The 18,358-nt window shown below is 44.7% G+C and overlaps 1 long non-coding RNA gene across 1 annotated transcript in view; it reads left to right on the forward strand.

Annotated features, from left to right (window-relative positions):
- The window catches only part of LOC144762040 (uncharacterized), a 40,292-nt gene extending 22,482 nt beyond the window's left edge, over positions 1–17,810 (forward strand). The window contains exon 3 of the long non-coding RNA XR_013596017.1: positions 17,315–17,810. This is a non-coding gene — a long non-coding RNA (uncharacterized LOC144762040). The remainder of the gene's footprint in view (positions 1–17,314) is intronic.
- Positions 17,811–18,358: the final 548 nt, after the last annotated feature.

Here is an 18,358-nt window from a genome sequence, read left to right on the forward strand (position 1 = left end):
GGCCCAACCTGGTGGGGTCAGTAAAGACAAGAAATGAGCCAAAAGTTGATTAAACGGCAGCAGAGCAGGGGGGCCAAAACCCTCAGGTGAGGCAGAGGCCGACAGCAAGGCAAAGCCGCACCAAGTCCGGAATAGGTCTTAGAGAGTGTCAGCAATTCGGAGCCCGTCGCGAAAAGCGAAACCGAAAGTGGGGATGGGGCCGACCGGGGAGGATCCCTCCAGCCGTTGTTGTTCAACTACTCCCCGACCAGTATAACAACAGAGCACCCCGGCCACGTCCGGGGCAGGCCGGAAAAATTGAAGTTGATGTAAAAACAGCTCCCGACGTCCAAATTCAAGTTTGAAAAGGATGTTGAGGTCCACAAGAGTTCGTCTTCAAAGGCCCATGTTCAAAATAAGGATATGATAAGGATAATTGCAGAAGGGCGGCACAGGTCTCTGGAGCCCTCTGCTCACGCGACCATCTTGGATGCCCGCGTAGCTCCTCCCCCAGATCTTACCTCTTTGATTATTATGCCGGTAGGCCCTATACCCGTGAATCCCCTGCATTCTTTTAATTGTGTACGGTTGTTTTTCAGATGTTCATTTGTTTCTGAACACTCAGTTGCATTAAGGTTTGTTTCCAGTTTGTTTTAGATACTAGTGTTTCATGCACTTTATAGAGCAGCTAATGTGGTGGTCCATTTTTATTAACAAGCATGCCTTTGCCTCACATTATGACCCTGTGTTTCAATACCCATTCATAATATTAGTGCATCAGTGTGGTTTTCAATTATGTATGTCTTTCTGTTTAACAGTTAATTCTGTTAATTTTTATTGCCACTTTGTTGACAATGCCAGTGTATCATGTACTTTAACATACCAGTCTGCTTTTATTAAGAAGCATATCTTTGCCTCATACTATGACCCTGCGTTTTAATATCTAATCACAATATTAGCACATCATACTAACTACAAGTGGCCAACGTGCCAGCTTCATATTATGACCCATCAGGGCTTTGCCTCATTTTGCAATGTTTGCAATTCAGTAATCTTTAGTGATTGTTCATGTTTTAATTACACTTTCATAATGAGTGTTTTATATACAGCATCCTTTTTAAGTTGCGATGTTGGCATGTCTTTACAACACTTACATTCCTTTCACCTACTCTCAGATACCACTCACCCTGCACACTGACCCACCATTTACTCTGCACAGTCTCCCTGACATTGTGCTGTCCGGTAGATGCTGCTCACCCACCACTCACACAGTGCTAATGCTGCACTCAGACACCAATAATCACCATGCATTGAGGCACTTTCATCATGCACTCTGAGTCTTATCAACCTTCATTCCTGGGGAGGCGCTAGGGGGCGCAAAGCGGAATGGCTGCCTGACATGCAGCTCCGCCGGGCGATCACACACAATGTGATCCATTACCGCTGGAAACCCACCATCCCACGCAACGCGACTACCACCATGAATGGGAAGGTAGGGAGCGTTAACTGACCCGGACCGCTGCGGTGTCCGCTCCCGCCGTGCAGAAATATTCCGAGTTAATCGCGGAGGACCGGGACTGCCTGACAAAATGGCCGCCAGTGACCGACATCTCCTGGGTTTACAGCGCGGAGGTTGCAGCTGAGTGCCAGCATAGCCCGATGTTTGCGACCGGAGGTGAGAGGATACTGCCCAGCTCAGCATAGTTGCTCAGAATTGCCGCTGTCATTGGAAACGCCGGCGGAGCAGAGCTTAACTCCGGCCAGGTGCCTGACAATATGGCGGCGCCACTCGCAGAATTGGCGGGCTCTTCGCAATGACGCTGGCGGGCTACTGCTGAGCTTTCCGCACTACCGGAACGGCGATGCTCGGTGGGGTACTGACGGGCGCCCTAACATGCGGCTTGTGAGTCTGGGGATGGCACCACACTGACGTCCTGTTCCCGCCCACACTCGCATCTTGGGAAGTGGACTCCCACTACACTGAGCGTTGGCAGGAAGTTTGGTGGGCTGGGGACGATGCGGGGCACCCCACGAATGCGACCGAAGCTATCCGGACAACGTTGGGCTGCTCCTGGGCTACCACTGACCGCATAACATACGCTATCGTTACATTCTGGCGCAAACTCTGCTGGTGGTGACCAGAACGGACGCGAGCCTGACCCCATTTGCTGCTGCGAGCTCTCACTGTCGGGGAACCACGGCGACAACGGTCAGAGTCACGAGGGCGTCTGGACCCGCGCGGAAGAAAGTACAGTCACCGGCCACTATCATGGGGAAGCCGGATAAGCAGCAGCAGAAACTGACCTTCGACAACAGGAGAGCGTCGAAAACTACAGACGATTTGACGGAGCCCGGAGGGTCTTCAGAATCGTCGCGTACCACTAACATGGAGAAGATACTTTTGGCCATTCAATCCAATCTTCAGGATATTAATGGCAAATTGGACAATTTGACGTGCAGGATGGATAGCATGGCGGCTCGACAAGAAAAACATGGTGAACGACTGGATGAGGCCGAAACAAGGATATCGGCTGTAGAGGATGAGGCACGAACGTCCACCACGAAGTGCACTGGAATGGAACGGATTCTGCAGGTGATAAGAGCGAAGGAGGAGGATTTGGAAGCGCGCTCAAGGCGCAACAACGTGCGAATCGCAGGCCTGCCGGAATCGACCAACACAGGTCGTATGGAACACTACGTAGAGGGGTTGTGCAAGGATATCTTTGGGACGGAGGCCCTGTCGCAGATCTTCATTGTGGAAAGAGCCCACAGGTCGCTGGGCCCCAAACCACCGCCCGGTGCTACACCCAGGCCAATTGTGGCGCGCATCCTCAATTATCGAGATAGGGACACGATCCTCCGGCTTGCAAGGGAGAAGGGCAGAATCACCCACCAAGGCAACACTCTGGAGTTCTACCCCGACCACACAGTTGCTGTTCAGCAAGCTCGTAAAGAATTCGCGACAGTGAAGGCTAAGCTGAGAGAGTTGAATATTGTGTACTCTATGTTATACCCTGCCCGCCTTCGAGTTGTGTGGAAGGAACAGGCGGTTGTACTGGCAACGCCCAAAGCGGCCCTTGACTTTGTTAAGACAGCACAACGAGAGGCGAGGTCTGCATCCCAAAACGATCAGAATAGAGACTCGGATTGATGCGGCGTGAGGAATGCATCAAACTACGGCGACGAGTACAACTAATCGGATGGCCGCTGTGAACTACTGCTGAACTGCGCGAGCGGCCGTCTACGAATCCACCAGAGGTGAGATGTGTGCGTTGCCATTTGCCGCTGGGAATCGGTCAGGCGGGGGGGGGGCGGGGTTGTCGAGGACTGGACTACACCCCTGCACCGAACAATAACTGCTCCCCATGGCTAGACATTGTTGCCGCGCTTTCACCTCTGGATAGATGGAACGGCGAAGGTGGTGATAAACCTTAGAACGCTGAGACACATTTCACATTGCAGGGCATGGACAAATGACTTTGCATTGCGTCTGTAAGTTGCTGATTATCGTATTCTATGTAGCCAGACAGTGGAGATGTGGGGGGGGTGTATTTCTGCAACGTTCCTGGGTCACATCCCATCCATGGGTATCTGTTCATCGTTAAGAACGGCTATACCTCCTAAATGAATGCTCCACTGCCTGCGTCTGAGTGTGCGATGCGAAAGGGTCAGAGGGCCAATGGTTTAATGGACACACACATTGCGACTATCCCGATTCTTAATAGTATCGCCCGCACCTGTACACCGGGTGTAAGTTGTGCCTCTAGCGGTCCTCCATGAGGGTAATACCCGACATGAGTTTTGCTATGAGCACCAAGTTGTTGTTTACATGGTTGAAGGGAATGTGCTCTGAAGGGATATGGCTTCGGCAGGTTGGGGATGCTGGAGTGGGTGGGATGAGGGGTAGGGGGGTTTTTGACTGTTTTGAAAGACCGATAGTATCACAAATGTACACATTATTTGGATATACACTGAGAGATGTGGTGAATGTAACATACGATGACTTTGATGAATGGGGTCGGGCTCCGGGTGTGTTCTTGGGGAATACAGGCATGAGTAGTAATGTATCGTTTGCGGAACACAGGTTCTGGTAACACAGGCAGAAACGGTTTGAACGTTCTAACTTGGAATGTGCGGGGTCTCTCACGCCCTCAGAAAATCAGACAGGTATTTGCCAGCCTCAATAGATGGAATATAGATATAGCTTTTCTGCAAGAGTCACATCTAGCGCCGAACACTCACGCTACATTGGGGTCGAGATGGGCGGGTTCATCCTACAGAGCCTCGTACTCGTCTTATTCTAGGGGGGTGATAATATTGCTCAAGAAAGGGATCGCCTTTGAGGAGAAGCACGTACTACAGGACCCCACTGGCAGGTATGTGCTGGTGACGGGCACACTGAGGGGCCAACACATAACACTCCTTAATGTATATGGCCCGAATATTGATGCACCGGAGTTCTACCGTGAAGTTTGGGGCCACTTACAGACACATGCGAGCACGCACATATTATGCGGGGGAGACTGGAATGTGACACTACAGGACGGTATGGACCGCTCCTTACAATCTGTAGAACAGCACAAACAGTCGAGACAGATGGTGGGTCACATGTTAGAGGACTTGGCGCTAGCGGATATCTGGAGACTGCACCACACGAATGACCCCGGCGCTACACACATCACAGCATCACACAATAGTTGGTCCAGACTAGACTATTGGTTGGGGTCTAAGGACGTTGCTCTATGGGCAAGACAGGTGCAGGTACTACCGCGCACATTATCAGACCACAACCCGGTACTATTGCAGCTAGATATCCCTCATTACACGCCCCCCCCCTTTCAATGGCGTTTCAACTCCCAGGCCCTCACAGACCCTGTATATGCTACCGCAGTGACTACGGCAATCAAAGACTATTTTGCTGACAATGCACCTACTACGGATGACCCATGTCTCCTATGGGAAGCCTTTAAGGCCACTTTGAGGGGCGTCTGCATCAGCACTACCATAGGTATACTTAAAGACATCAGGGGCCAAATTCGCCGCTGCGAAAGCCAAATGAGGGATTTGGAACTGCAGTACGAACAAACACAGGACGTATTGATATTACCCAAATTGCGCGAATTAAACACCGAACATGCTGACTTTCTGGCGTCAGAACTCAAATACCTAGATCGCAAACACACGGCCAGGGCTTTTGGCGAAGGGGGTAGACCAGGAAGAGTGCTCGCGCGTAAAATATGTGAGGGGCGAGGTCAATCGGCTATACTCCGTATCAAATCCGGGGATGACATGCTCCGTACTCAACCCACAGAAATAGTGCAATGTTTTGTGGACTCCTACAGTGCACTGTACCAATCTCAACCCACAGCTACAACAGATGAAACGTACGCCTATTTACATGATGTGGCAATTGGCTGGCTGTCGGATGCCCACAGGGAATATCTAGCTCGGCCAATCACAGTAGAGGAAGTCACTGAGGTGATCGCCTCGCTCCCCAACGGTAAGGCGCCAGGTCCCGACGGGTACACATCCGAATTCTATAAAAAATTTGTAGATATACTTGCCCCACACTTGGTGGCTATGTATGGTACTTCCTTTGATAATGGATTGCTCCCTCCCACGCTGCGAGAGGCGATGATAATAGCACTCCTCAAACCTTCCAAAGATCCTGAAAACTGCGACTCCTACAGACCCCTGTCCCTCATAAACGTGGACTCGAAAATTCTCGCGAAACTCCTAGCCGTTAGGTTAACCCCTCTGATGACTCGACTGGTGCTGCCAGACCAAGCGGGATTTGTTCCCACTAGATCCACCTCACACAATACCAGATCCCTGTTTGCATTAGCACACTACCTGAAGCCCTCGGTTAGGGCAGTGGCTGTACTGCTCGATGCTGCAAAAGCGTTCGATTCCATTGAATGGCGCTATATGCTGCTTGTCCTCAACAGGATGGGTTTCCCTAAACGATTTGTCCAGTGGATCACCTTATTGTACACTGAACCGAGTGCGAGGGTCCGCATCAATGGCTATGTTTCGGCCCCTTTCGATATTGGACGGGGCACGAGGCAGGGCTGCCCCCTGTCACCTCTACTCTTCGCCTTGGCGTTAGAACCACTAGCGTGCATAGTGCGTCAAAATTACAAGGAATCGGCGTTGCAATTTGTGTCCAGGCCACTACATATATCGCTTTATGCAGACAATATGCTGCTGTATGTACGGGACCCGGGGGTACATCTGAACCCGCTGCTTCGGGAGTATATCCGATTTGGGGGACACTCGGGATTAGCTATTAATTGGTCCAAGTCCTCGCTCATCCCTCTCACTGACGCCACCGATTCCTTTGAAGTGGACTATCCACTAGAATGGCAACAAGACCCGATCCGCTACTTGGGGGTCATGTTCCACAGGGATCCTGACGAAGTAATGCGCGCGAATTATGGTGTGGCCCTCTCCAAACTTGAAGACAAGGTCCATCGTTGGATCCACTTACCATTGTCTATAGCTGATCGCATAGCGATCGTAAAAATGAACATTCTGCCTAAGTTATTGTACCTTTTTAATAACATACCTATCACACCTCCACAAGAGATCTTCCGTCGCATAAAGTCCTTGGTTCTAACACTGATATGGGCAGGTAAACAAGCTCGTATTGATCTACAGACACTAACACTCCCGATTGCACAGGGCGGATTCGGGGTGCCTGATTTTCTACTATATTACCTCTGTGCTCAGGCACAGTACGCAGCTTATTGGTTCCATGAGGTCCCCTACATCACCCACGTGGCCATTGAGGAGGGAGATGCTCATCCTGTCCCCCTATCTGAGATATTGTCGCACAAACGACCGCCGCTTCACATGAAAGATATCAACACTGTAGACACAACAATCAAAGCTTGGCACAAACTGGGGCAATTGGCTCACAAAACCCCATTATATGCTCCGGACATGCCACTACGGAACCATCAGGCTTTATCGGTCACTAACGAAAAAGTGGGGATATCTCTACTGCACAAAGTTGGGATCAACAAACTGGGTGATGTGTTTCATGAAGGTAAATTTTTGGACATTAACGACTTGGCTTATATCCGAAACCAGACTCCCATGTTTAGATTCACATACTACAGACTGACGAGGGCATTACGTGAACACTACCCTTCGTTTCCAGCAGAGCCTGACACTCTAACACCTTTGCAAATGCTGATCACCACAACAGACCTCTCTCACCTGGTGTCCCGACTGTACACTGCAGCACAAACCGAAATAGCGGGACACACACTCAAGGCTAAGGGAAGATGGGATGAGCTTTTGGATAATCCATTGTCGGACACAGAATGGAGCAGCGCATGCGCACTAACGCAGATACTGACACCAAATGGAAATCTGCGGATTATTCATTTCAAGTTCTTACACCAAGCTTACTACACTCCTGTGAAAATGCGTAAATTTGGGCTGCAAGAGGAAGACAGATGTAAGCGTTGTAATGGGGAAGGTGCGGATTTTGTACACCTGGCATGGCAGTGTGCGAAAGTGGCTGATTTCTGGACGGAGGTTACTGCCGCACTCACGATCATGTTAGAGGATGAGGTGAAGTGTACTCCGCAGATTTGTCTACTAGGTATTATACCACAATTCAGGGCGCTGAAAAAGAAATTTTGTGCTGTCGCCTTGTTGTTAGCCAAAAGACAGGTGGCACAGTGTTGGCACAGCCGCAGGGTACCAACCACGAAAGTATGGCTGCGTGACATGTCCATATGTCGAGATAGACTCCAAACATATGAGGAGGACTTACCAGCCAACTCGAAACCCAAGGACATGTGGGGATTCTTGACAGACTATCTGAACTCCTTGCAGGACACCGATGAAGACTAGCGGATACACTGCTTGGGCGGGAATGGGTGCTGTCTGGAATGAGAGTGGGAGACGACCGTGGGCTACACTAGGGATACCGAGACACGATCTCACTCACTGTATAGGGTGTGCATGTGGGTACAGTTAGGTCTTAAGTTGGGGAATGTTGTCCTTTACTGTTTATGACATGTAAAATGTAAGACTCAGACTGACAGCGTGCTATGAGACCTGCGTAGAACATGCGTGGGAGAAACACTGTACATACACATACAGTTTTTTTTTTTCCTTCAGGACTACCATATGTATTTTGTACAAACAATGTGGAATGGCGGGCCGGCCTCCGGGTTGTAGGCTCATGCTGTGTCGATTGCTCTTTGTGAATAAAGGTCTTACAAAAAAAAAAAAAAAAAAAAAAAAATAAAAAAAAAAACCTTCATTCCTGCACTAATCACCCTGCGCTCACATCTTTATCCCTGCAAAATTGTACAGAAATGCATGCTTCTGAATGTTTGTGTTTGCATTTCTTTCAAAGCATGCACCAGGGTGAATCTTGGAGGGGCATTTTACACAATAGTTTCTCCTGAAAAAACTGCATGCAAGTTATATAGATACTCTTTTTCGCGGTTCCAAGTGCCCACAGGAAGTCTGCAAACCTGCAAAGCAAATAAATATTAAACTGTACAAAAGTGAGTCACACTGGACTTAAGCAGGCAGGACCACTTCTGGTCTGGCCAGTCCTTCAAATGCCTCAAACGGCCCAACAGAGAAAGAACACAATTTAACATCCACTTCTTCAACCACTCTTCGCCCATGCAAAATCTTTTGGCTTTGTCAATGTTTTTTTCTTTACATATCACACAGCGCTTGAGCTGCTGTACAACATGGCTTACACCTTTTTTGAAAGCTGTATGAATCCTTTTAACTCATCTTCTCCTAGTTTCTCCAATTCCCGTTTCACCCCTTAAATCACAAAATCACATTTTATTGGGAGAACGTTTTGGGCTGAATTTCATTTTAGTTCCATCCTCCGCCCTTCACTGTATCTCCTCATGTTGACCTTACTGAATGCATATATTTACTGTAGATTGTACATTAAAGTCATAGCCTTCGCAGAGCTTTATTGATGGCTGTATATAGTTCTCCTAATCTCCCTCTGTTTGTACGCCTTCACTCTAAACTAGTTAACAACTTCAAGGGTTGTGTAGATATTTTATTAGGACTGAATATGATTTGCGTGCTTTTCGGCTGCATGTTTTTATTGTCAACACACATTTCAAGCATGCTTGCTGCCTGCATATTTTCTTCTTTATATTCCACACTATACATAATGTCCCCGCTTTATATTACTACAAGTTACTGTACAATATATTGCCTTTCTCAATAAATAAACCATGGCAATTTTATGTTTCTGGAACTTGTATGGCATAACTGCTCATCATGGCAAAACTCAGAACTATTTCTGATATTCTATCAGAAAAAAAGAGGTGCTGTCATTGACAACTGTGTCACCACGTTTGTCTCATTATATTTCATTCCTTTGCACACTGCCTTACACAGTAGAACTAAATACTAGATTTGTATTGCTCAAATTTCTCAAATAAAATTCAGCTTTTTGCTGAGGATTCACACTTTAGGTGAGTCTGATAAGGCATTTCAATTTATCTCTCCTAATCTGGCACACTTTGACATTCCTAGACACTCCTCTTTACCACAGCGCTCCATTGAATACACTGGAAAGGGGTTTTTAGGAAATTCAGATCTCTAGGGCGCACTGCCTCAGTTTTTACGTTACAGTGTGTGATGTGAATGGTTTGTGTGTAGTGCGTGAAGAGCAGGCGGAAAAACACCCTTAACCGTCTGAAATAGTCAGAAGACTAAACATATATACACAGCTAAGCTCTCGCAACTACAATAAGGTATCACATAAACAGTACAATGACTGATGAGTATCAAAGAAACAGAAGCAGATTCTTTAGTGTGTTCTTAGTCACAGCAAGAAGATGGTTTATTCTCTCCAGACTTGAGGAATGTCATACAAAGCCGACACGTGTTTCGTCGTGTACAGTTGAGTCAACACGACTCTTCAGGGCTGGTGGTACAAGAATAACATATGCATGTTCAGTAATGCGTCATATCGTTGTGACATACTGCAAATGGTGACAAAATGTGCAACCAACATGCAGTCAATGCGTGCGTCTGAGTTCGCACATGGTGGTGGTGCATGGTGATGATGCTGAAGATCTAGGAAGTGTGCCATCACAAGGATGTGGGTGTTTATCCTTGAGCGGCGGTGCACAGTCGTGAGGTACTGTGAGATGACGTTTGGGTGTGTGGTCATTTATTACACATGCACGGTGATCCTACCGTCCGAAGGTTTGTGAGGTGGTGAAGCATCCAACCAAAAATATTTTTATTATAGTGAACTAACGTGTAGAAATATAAGTGATGGACTCTAACGGTAACGTGATATGGTGTAAAAAAAAAAGGGTAGTGTCCGTTATGAGTAAGAAGCAAACAAAGTTTAGTCTCGTCGCAAAAAAGTCTCTCTCTAAATGGCGAACTAATTACCTTAGGGCTCAGCTCAATCGTATTAATCGAAAATAAGTCTGGACTTTATGTTCATGTTCTAAATAGGTAGATAGGAGAGAGACTAGAGGAAAAAACAAAAAAGATCATTAAGGAAGCATTCCAAAGGGGGATGTCCGAGGACATCTATTCAGTAAAATAGAGGACAGCGATAACGGTGTCCTTACCACTAGTTTCTCCGTTAGTGACTAATTAGGAAGGGTATATTCAAAAGAGTCACGTAAAAAACACTTTTTTCTTTGTGTTCTGCCTTATTGGTTAGGAGAAAATCTTCGAGTGTAAGCACTCTGTTTGGAAAAGAAAGGCAAAAAAAGAGAAAAGTTGCATAGGTTAAACGGCTAAAAATGTGGTGTAACTCAGTGTTTCAAATGACATTACACATCGTGTTTGCGGTAAGCCTACAAAGGCTAAAAGTGACGGAATACCTGAATACTGGTGTGTATCAGGTGGTAGCCGGGAGGGGATCCATCCATAGAAAGGCTCGCAAGAAACGGGTGCGTTTCCTATGTGGCGGTGCGCTGCAAGGGTAAAGAATTTGTATGCGCACGTGTTAGATCTATGAGAGCCCGGTTCAGTGGGCTTTAAGAGTTCATTTCAGAAAGAGGAAAAAAAAAGTCTTTTTCTGTATCTGATTAAAGGCGAATTATACCCGCTTACCCGTGGTAAGGTATCCCTCCTCCTGTAGTTCCCGGTCGTCGTCTCTCGGGTACGAACACGTGACCTAGTGGGAGGGGTCGCTTTATAAGAATAATAGACATCAAAGATGTCGGAACATTAGGTGGCGAGAGATGGGCGCCATCTTTAAGAGGAAAGATGTTTATGGAGATATATACATACTGAGATAATATCGTTAAACCGAGAAAAAGATATAGTGTCAAAGAACCCACAGTGTGTGACCCAGAACACCAAGCGTGTCTAAACTGGACAAGTAGGCTAGTGGTACGGGTTGCTTAGTGAGAATCGTGGACATCGAAGATGTCGGAGTAATAGGTGGCGAGGAATAGACGCCATCTTTAAGAGGAAAGATGTTTATGGAGATATACACAAACTGAGATATTATCGTTTCACCAAGGATAAAATGGTGCAAACGAAGCCACAGTGTATGGCCTAGAACACGATGCGTATTTCTAATGGATAAGTGGGCGTACCTGTTCTGATCGTTGTTCCTCGAGAGATGACGCTCGATAAAGGATGATGTCAGCCGTTGTATTAGCGCAGTGCTCAGTAGTTAGGTATCATGTGAGGAAAGCCATATGAATGTCTTGGCGGCCACCAGAGTGAAGGTGCCCTACTATCACCACTTATTAGTGAACTTTTCATGTTTCTGATTCAAATCAATTACAATCTAGATTCTCACGCAGTATAGTTATATAAAAACACCAGACCGCAGTACGAGTCAAAACATTACATAGAACAGTACATCATAAAATTATGTATCATACAGTACAAACAGTAAGTAACCTCATTCTCTTCCTAGAAGGTTATAAACATTTCTAGCGGTGTCTGAGTTTAACACTGTGAGTTCCTGGCTAATATTAAGACAAAAATTCAGTTAGTGTTTGCAAAAGATAGGTCCCCAGGGCGGCTGTCTAGTCGCCCAAGAAGAATTGAAGCTCAGGATCGTAGTTGAGCCCATGTTCCACGCATTGTAAACGCATGATCCATGTGGCCTCTCTACGTCTGAGCTTCAGTTCACGGTTGCCCCCTCTGATGTCGAGGGGAATCACGTCTATCCCAAAAACACGTACTTTGATGTCATCCTCCAGTGGTTGACATTCCGCTACATGTAAGGCTACCGGATATTTAGGGTCTCTTTTCTGGATGGCTCTCATGTGTTCAGAAATTCTTTCTTTGAGAGTCCTGATGGTGCTGCCTACATAGATTTTGCCACATTGGCATTCTATTATGTAATTTTGTAGATAGCTCCATCAGGGCCTTTGAAAGTTTTAGTGCCATGTTTTCCCCAGATACACATGGAGCAAAAACCACACTTGTGGAATCCAAGGCCTCGTGTGGACAACCAGTCCCACACTGTTGTGTTATGGGGAACTGTTGGGCTCAATTTATTTCTCAGAGTGAAACCCTTTCTATATGTGATGGACGGTCTGTTCGGAAGAAATTCCTTAAGTACAGGATCATCTGTTAAGAGTTTCCAATGTTTATTGAAGCTCTTTTTGATGGAGTAGTTAAGTGCATTAAATTCTGTGATAAGTCTGATTTGTTGGCTGGAGGACTCAACCTCTGTACGTGTCTTCAGACAATCTGGTCTAGGGATGATTCTAGTCTTTCGTTCTGCTTTCTTGAGGGATGTGCTAGAGTAACCTCTCTTTTGAAACCTGTCTCTCATATTTACTATGCAGTTGTCGAATTCGATTGCTTCACTACAGTTACGCTTCGCTCTTAAGAATTCATCATATGGGATGGACCGTAACTGGTGCTCAGGGTGAAAGCTGGAAGCATGGAGTATAGAGTTGCAGGAGGTGGGTTTTCTGAACAATTTAGAATGTAACTGGTTGTCCTTCACATAAAATTCTAAATCTAAGAATTCCATATTAGTAAGGCTGTGTCGCATAGTGAAACTGATTTCCCACAAATTGGTGTTCAGATATTCGAAAAAAGAGAGAAGAAGTTCCTCAGATTCTGACCACAAGAGAAAACAGTCGTCAATGTATCGACCCCAATAGACTATGGAGTCGATATATGGTCTACCTTTGGTGCCCCAAATTAAGTCAGCCTCCAAGGCCCCCATAAAGAGATTGGCGAAGGAGGGTGAAAATTTCGAGCCCATGGCTACTCCCTTCTTCTGTCTATACCATTTCCGATCAAAAATGAAGAAGTTGTTCTCTAAGATAATCTTCATCATGTGTAGCAGCATGTTGGTGTGTGCCCATAGTGAAGCCGGTCTGTTAGAAAGAAGTTTGGTGATGGCTGTGATGCCTAGTTCAGGATTGATGCTGGTGTACAGGGACACCACATCCATGGTTACCAATCTGGTATCTTGTTGCCATTCCATGTCTGACATGATATTCAATATATGTTTCGAGTCTTGTATAAAAGACGGAAGGTTCTTGACTAGAGGTCCCAAGAAAAGATCCACATATTCTGCGATTCTTTCGGTGGGGCCCCCAATCCCCGATACTATCGGTCTGCCTGGTGGAAACGGTAGATTCTTGTGGACTTTGGGTAAAGTATATAAAACCACAGCGCTCCATTGGTTTCTTCTTGCCTTGCCTCATTCACTGTCCTTCTGTCCTTCTGTCACTGATCACATTGTTTTGATTACTGTTTCAATGTTCTTCCAAACATCTTCCGTCTAATATAAATCTTCCATAAATTCACCCCTTTCTCTCTTCCCTTGGAGGGCAGCCCCCAGACCAGACTTTTAATTTCTCTCATCTTCATTTGCCCTCATTCATCTGACTCCAAGTGACTCTCAGTGCAGCATCAGTGGAGTCTTCTCTGATCACCTCCTCTCTCTATACAAGCGGTCTTTATTTTTGTGATTGAATTCAGAGACATCCATTGTCAGGCCCTGCTATGGCACCTGTCATTATTCAGTCAGTTTCTTCAAAGATTGTATCACTAAACAGCAAAACATCAGCCCCACCAGACCTATAATTGGTATATTTACCTCCAGGACTGCACAGCAATACCCTTCATACCTTCACCCTTTGCAGGAGTACATGGGTACAGCTCTCTTCTACTTCACATCTCAAGACCAAATTGAAACATCAAGCACATCCCATATTGGGGTGATTGTGGGGCAATCTTTTGTGTGATACCCTGCATAGCACCTATCTTTAATATCCCTTATGTCCCCTATGCTGTCCTTCATTCCCCCTCCCAAATGCAGTGTATACCCCCATGCTACGTGCTGTTTTCACTACTTTTTCCCTCAATGTTCATAAGCCACAGCAGGCTCTTACTTCTTTTCAGTTTGCACCATTTGTAAACTTTCTATAAATTCTTACACATAACCTGATATTCCCAAACACTATTAATGGAATCTCCGGTGTGTAAATAAAGGACCCTGTTCAGAAAGAAAATATAAAAGTATGGGCAGAGATTGATCTCTCTGCTTGAATATATTAGACTTTTTTTTCCAATTCACAAACATTCCCTGCAGCACATCACCTATAGGCTCCTATGTCCTCTGAAGGGAATTCTACACATCATACTGTACGGGAGAAAGCATCCCCTGTGTCATCACACACTTTTGCCTGTGAAGAAATCCCTTCATCTGCACCACATTTGGGGATGATCCATCCCCCTTCCCATCACAGAAGGAGAATTAAAGTAGACTTTACTGGAATACATTTCTGACCACTTCCAAGGTGGGAAAAGGTCGGATGATAGTTTGAGAATGGTCACAAATGTACGTGTTTGTGGACAACTCTAAACCTGTAACTAGGATTTGGGATGCCCTCTTTCATCTCTTTTTTTAATTTTATTTTTTTAATTTCTTTTTATTAATCCATGAAGCCATCACAAAGCAATACATATATATCAGTTTATACAATCAATGGTTAAAGTCCATCCCACAGGTCCTACACAAAAAATTAATAAACGAAAAAGAAAAAAAATCCACAGTGCTAGCACAATACATTCATTTAGCGGAAATCTTTACACATATACTAAAGTGCATAGTGCATAGTGCAATATTCAAAAGTGCAACGTGTATTATATGCAATACGATAATTTCTCAAGGTATTGCAATTATTTCTTAACATTTCAATCACTCATATAGGCGATCACAGGCCCCCAAATAGCTCTACCTAGCTTTCTCTTTCTAACCCCCTTTAGTGCATACATGCTAAATTCAAGATTAAAGATGGATAAAAGAACTTGCCCTCCACAACTCGAATGACGGGGCATCCTTATGTAACCATATTGATGCTACACACAGCCGGGCTATGGCTGTAACTAGACAAATCAAATATTGATGTCTATATGCCAGCTGATCACATTCATCTCCCTCTGTAACCCCCAATAACACATGGGATGCAGAAAGTTTAATGGGACCCCCAAGTAATTCCGCCAGAAAATGTTCTATATCTCCAAAAAATGTACTTAAATGTCTCCACATAAAAAATATATGAAGAATTCCTGCATCTTCTGCTCCACATTTAAAGCACTTACTATCATTAACGCCCCCCCCCATTTTAATAACCTGTCTGGAGTGAAGGTTAAATATTGTCTTATAACGCTGTGCACGAAGGTTGGCAGATATCAATAATCTCCCCGCCCAGCCATTGGCATTTTCTACTTGTGTACCTTGACACCAAAGTATGTTATCCCAATTGCTATTTCGCCTATCCAGATCCCCTTCTTTAGTTTCTATTAGCATATTATACAGCAAGCCAATGCGTGCTAATTTCCTTACACCTTCAATTAGGGGGTTTATGTTAATTTTCCAGAGACACTTAAGTAAATAATCCCGTATTTGAAGGAATTAAAAAAATTCAGTTCTAGAGATATGATATATCTCCATTCTCATAGAGATCCCCAATATATTGGATACCGTTTATATGCCATCTGTCTATTGTCCGATCCCAAAATATCAGGGGCAGCAATATAGAAATGGAAAACGGAGTGTAATAAGAAATCCTCTCCACCTTATACCACTTTTGCACCACAGTCCAGACCTTGTATGCCGCATGCAGAACCTTAAATCAAGTTTTTTTTGTAATAACTGGGCTTCACATTAACAAACAGCCAATTTTTCGCATCACTACCCAGTAGCATTTGATATATTGAAGGTGATTCCGCAATATTCAATGGTTCTGTCCCTGTAAATAAAATATTCATACGTTGTAACATACAAGCAAGATAGTATAAAGAAAAATCGGGAACTGCCCATCCACCCTTTTCCTGTGGTAAAACAATATAACGCATTGCTCTCCGGGGTTTCCCTTGTGCCCATAAAAACCTCGAACAGTTCGACTGTAATGTAGCCAATTGCTTAGTTGTTAGTTCTAGAGGCACAGATCTAAAAAAGTACATGACTTTAGGTAGGATAAGCATTTTAAGGACATTACATCCCCTACAAGTGTCAGATGTAGACATTCACACCCGCCCAGTTGTTTTCGAACCGCTGTTAAAATAGCTCCCCAATTAATCTCAACTAAAGATTTCAGGCAAGTTCTTATAGTCACCCCTAAATATGATCTCTCAGTTGTAACTCGCTGATCATTAAAACACTCTTGGTTCCAGCATAGTATTTGTGTTTTAGACACATTTAATTTGTATCCTGATGTGGCTCCAAACTCTACAGCAAGTTGTTCTATCTTAGAGATGGCCTCTTTTGGATCAGGAGTGACCACTGCCACATCATCAGCATATGTTAGAACGTGATATTGTTCTTGCTTCCATATTACTGGTTCTATTTCTGCACATTGCTCCAGCATTGTTAAAAAAGGGTTGATATAAAAGGCGAACAGTAGGAGAGAGCAGGGCTACCCCTGCCTTGTCCCTCGTATGATATTTATTGAGCCTGACTCAAGACCCATAATACATATTCTTGCCGAAGGGCATCTATACAAAACTTGAATGGCTTTAGGAAACTGTTGCTGGAAGCCCGTATATCGTAATACTGCCCACAAAAATTCCCACGCAACCTGGTCGAACGCTTTTTCAGCGGACCCTCTTTCATCTCTGTGTTTAATTAGGCAAATTACATAATGCAGCCCTAAATGTTCTTCTACAAATAACCAACTGTTGCATGCTGTTCCTATTTTACAAAGATTGAGTCTCTTTTCATGAAGCCTGCCTCTATTGTTTTGTTCTTTTCAACATATAGCAAGTGCCTGTGAATGAACTGTTTTACACTTGAACTCTCCTGTGATTTGTTTTGTCAGTGCACATATAGTGTCTAACTGTGTTCTTCCATATTTCCTTATAGCAGCCTGAATCCAGTCTCACATGAAGCTCCTGCTCTTCTCTTGGCATCAGAAGGATTGTGGCCCCTCCCTCCTGCTCCACCAACACTGTAATGAGAGTCTCTTTCCTTAGTTTGTAGCAATGGCTCTCCTGGGATACTGAGGCCGGCTCTGCTTCACTCCCCGCTTGCACTGCTTCATAGATTGACGTTCTGTAGGGATAATGAATAAATTAAAATAAAATATTATCCTTTGATTTACTGTATCAAACATATAGCAAACCTTCAGTGATAATTGTTTTATGCAAACATCCACTTGTGCTGAAATGTCATAAAATCCATACAATCATTATTATACATTGTTTTCTTTAACATCAAGGAAGTTTGTCTTTCTAATGACTCCTCCATCTACTACAGTGTCTTGTTTCCCTCTGACTTTATTACTTAGTGTAGAAGCCAGGCCTTGGTGGAGGTGTTCACAATGTGATATAAAAGGATGAATATTGCAATGCATCATAAATAAAGCTCTTAAAAGATTACAACTTGTTTGACTTTTGTTCATGAAATCCTTTGCAGTTTGTATCACAGTCAATTTCATCATCCTTTGATTAAGTAAAATACTATTTTTACATGAACTTTATGCACTGTAATGTATAATAATCTTGGATCCTTTGCAGTAAAGAATGTTCCCTTCCCACATCCTGTGCTGTTTAAACTAGCAGGCTCTATGAAAAGAAAACCCAGAATGTGATGTACTAAAGTTTGTGGCACTGGACAGCACAGCAAGTATGTTTGCTCAGCTTCCCTGTGTCAAAATGAAAGAGCAGAAATGAACCATTTGTATGATATATGGCCATTCCTGTCCTTTCAGCCAGCACTGGTGCATAATTTGGTGCTTAGTGCCAATGCAGTCATCCTTGCACCATCAGTCAGGATTGCGTTTATGCGTTTATGTCGGAAGCGACACCTTCCTGTGCAAAAACAAACCATGGACATGTTTTCCCATTCTATGTGTGCTGCAGAATGCAGCACACATGAACAGAGGAAAAAAACGAGAAAAAATGAAAA

The sequence above is a fragment of the Lissotriton helveticus genome, chromosome 6 (assembly GCF_964261635.1).
Source record: "Lissotriton helveticus chromosome 6, aLisHel1.1, whole genome shotgun sequence".
In the NCBI taxonomy this organism is placed as follows: Eukaryota; Metazoa; Chordata; class Amphibia; order Caudata; family Salamandridae; genus Lissotriton; species Lissotriton helveticus.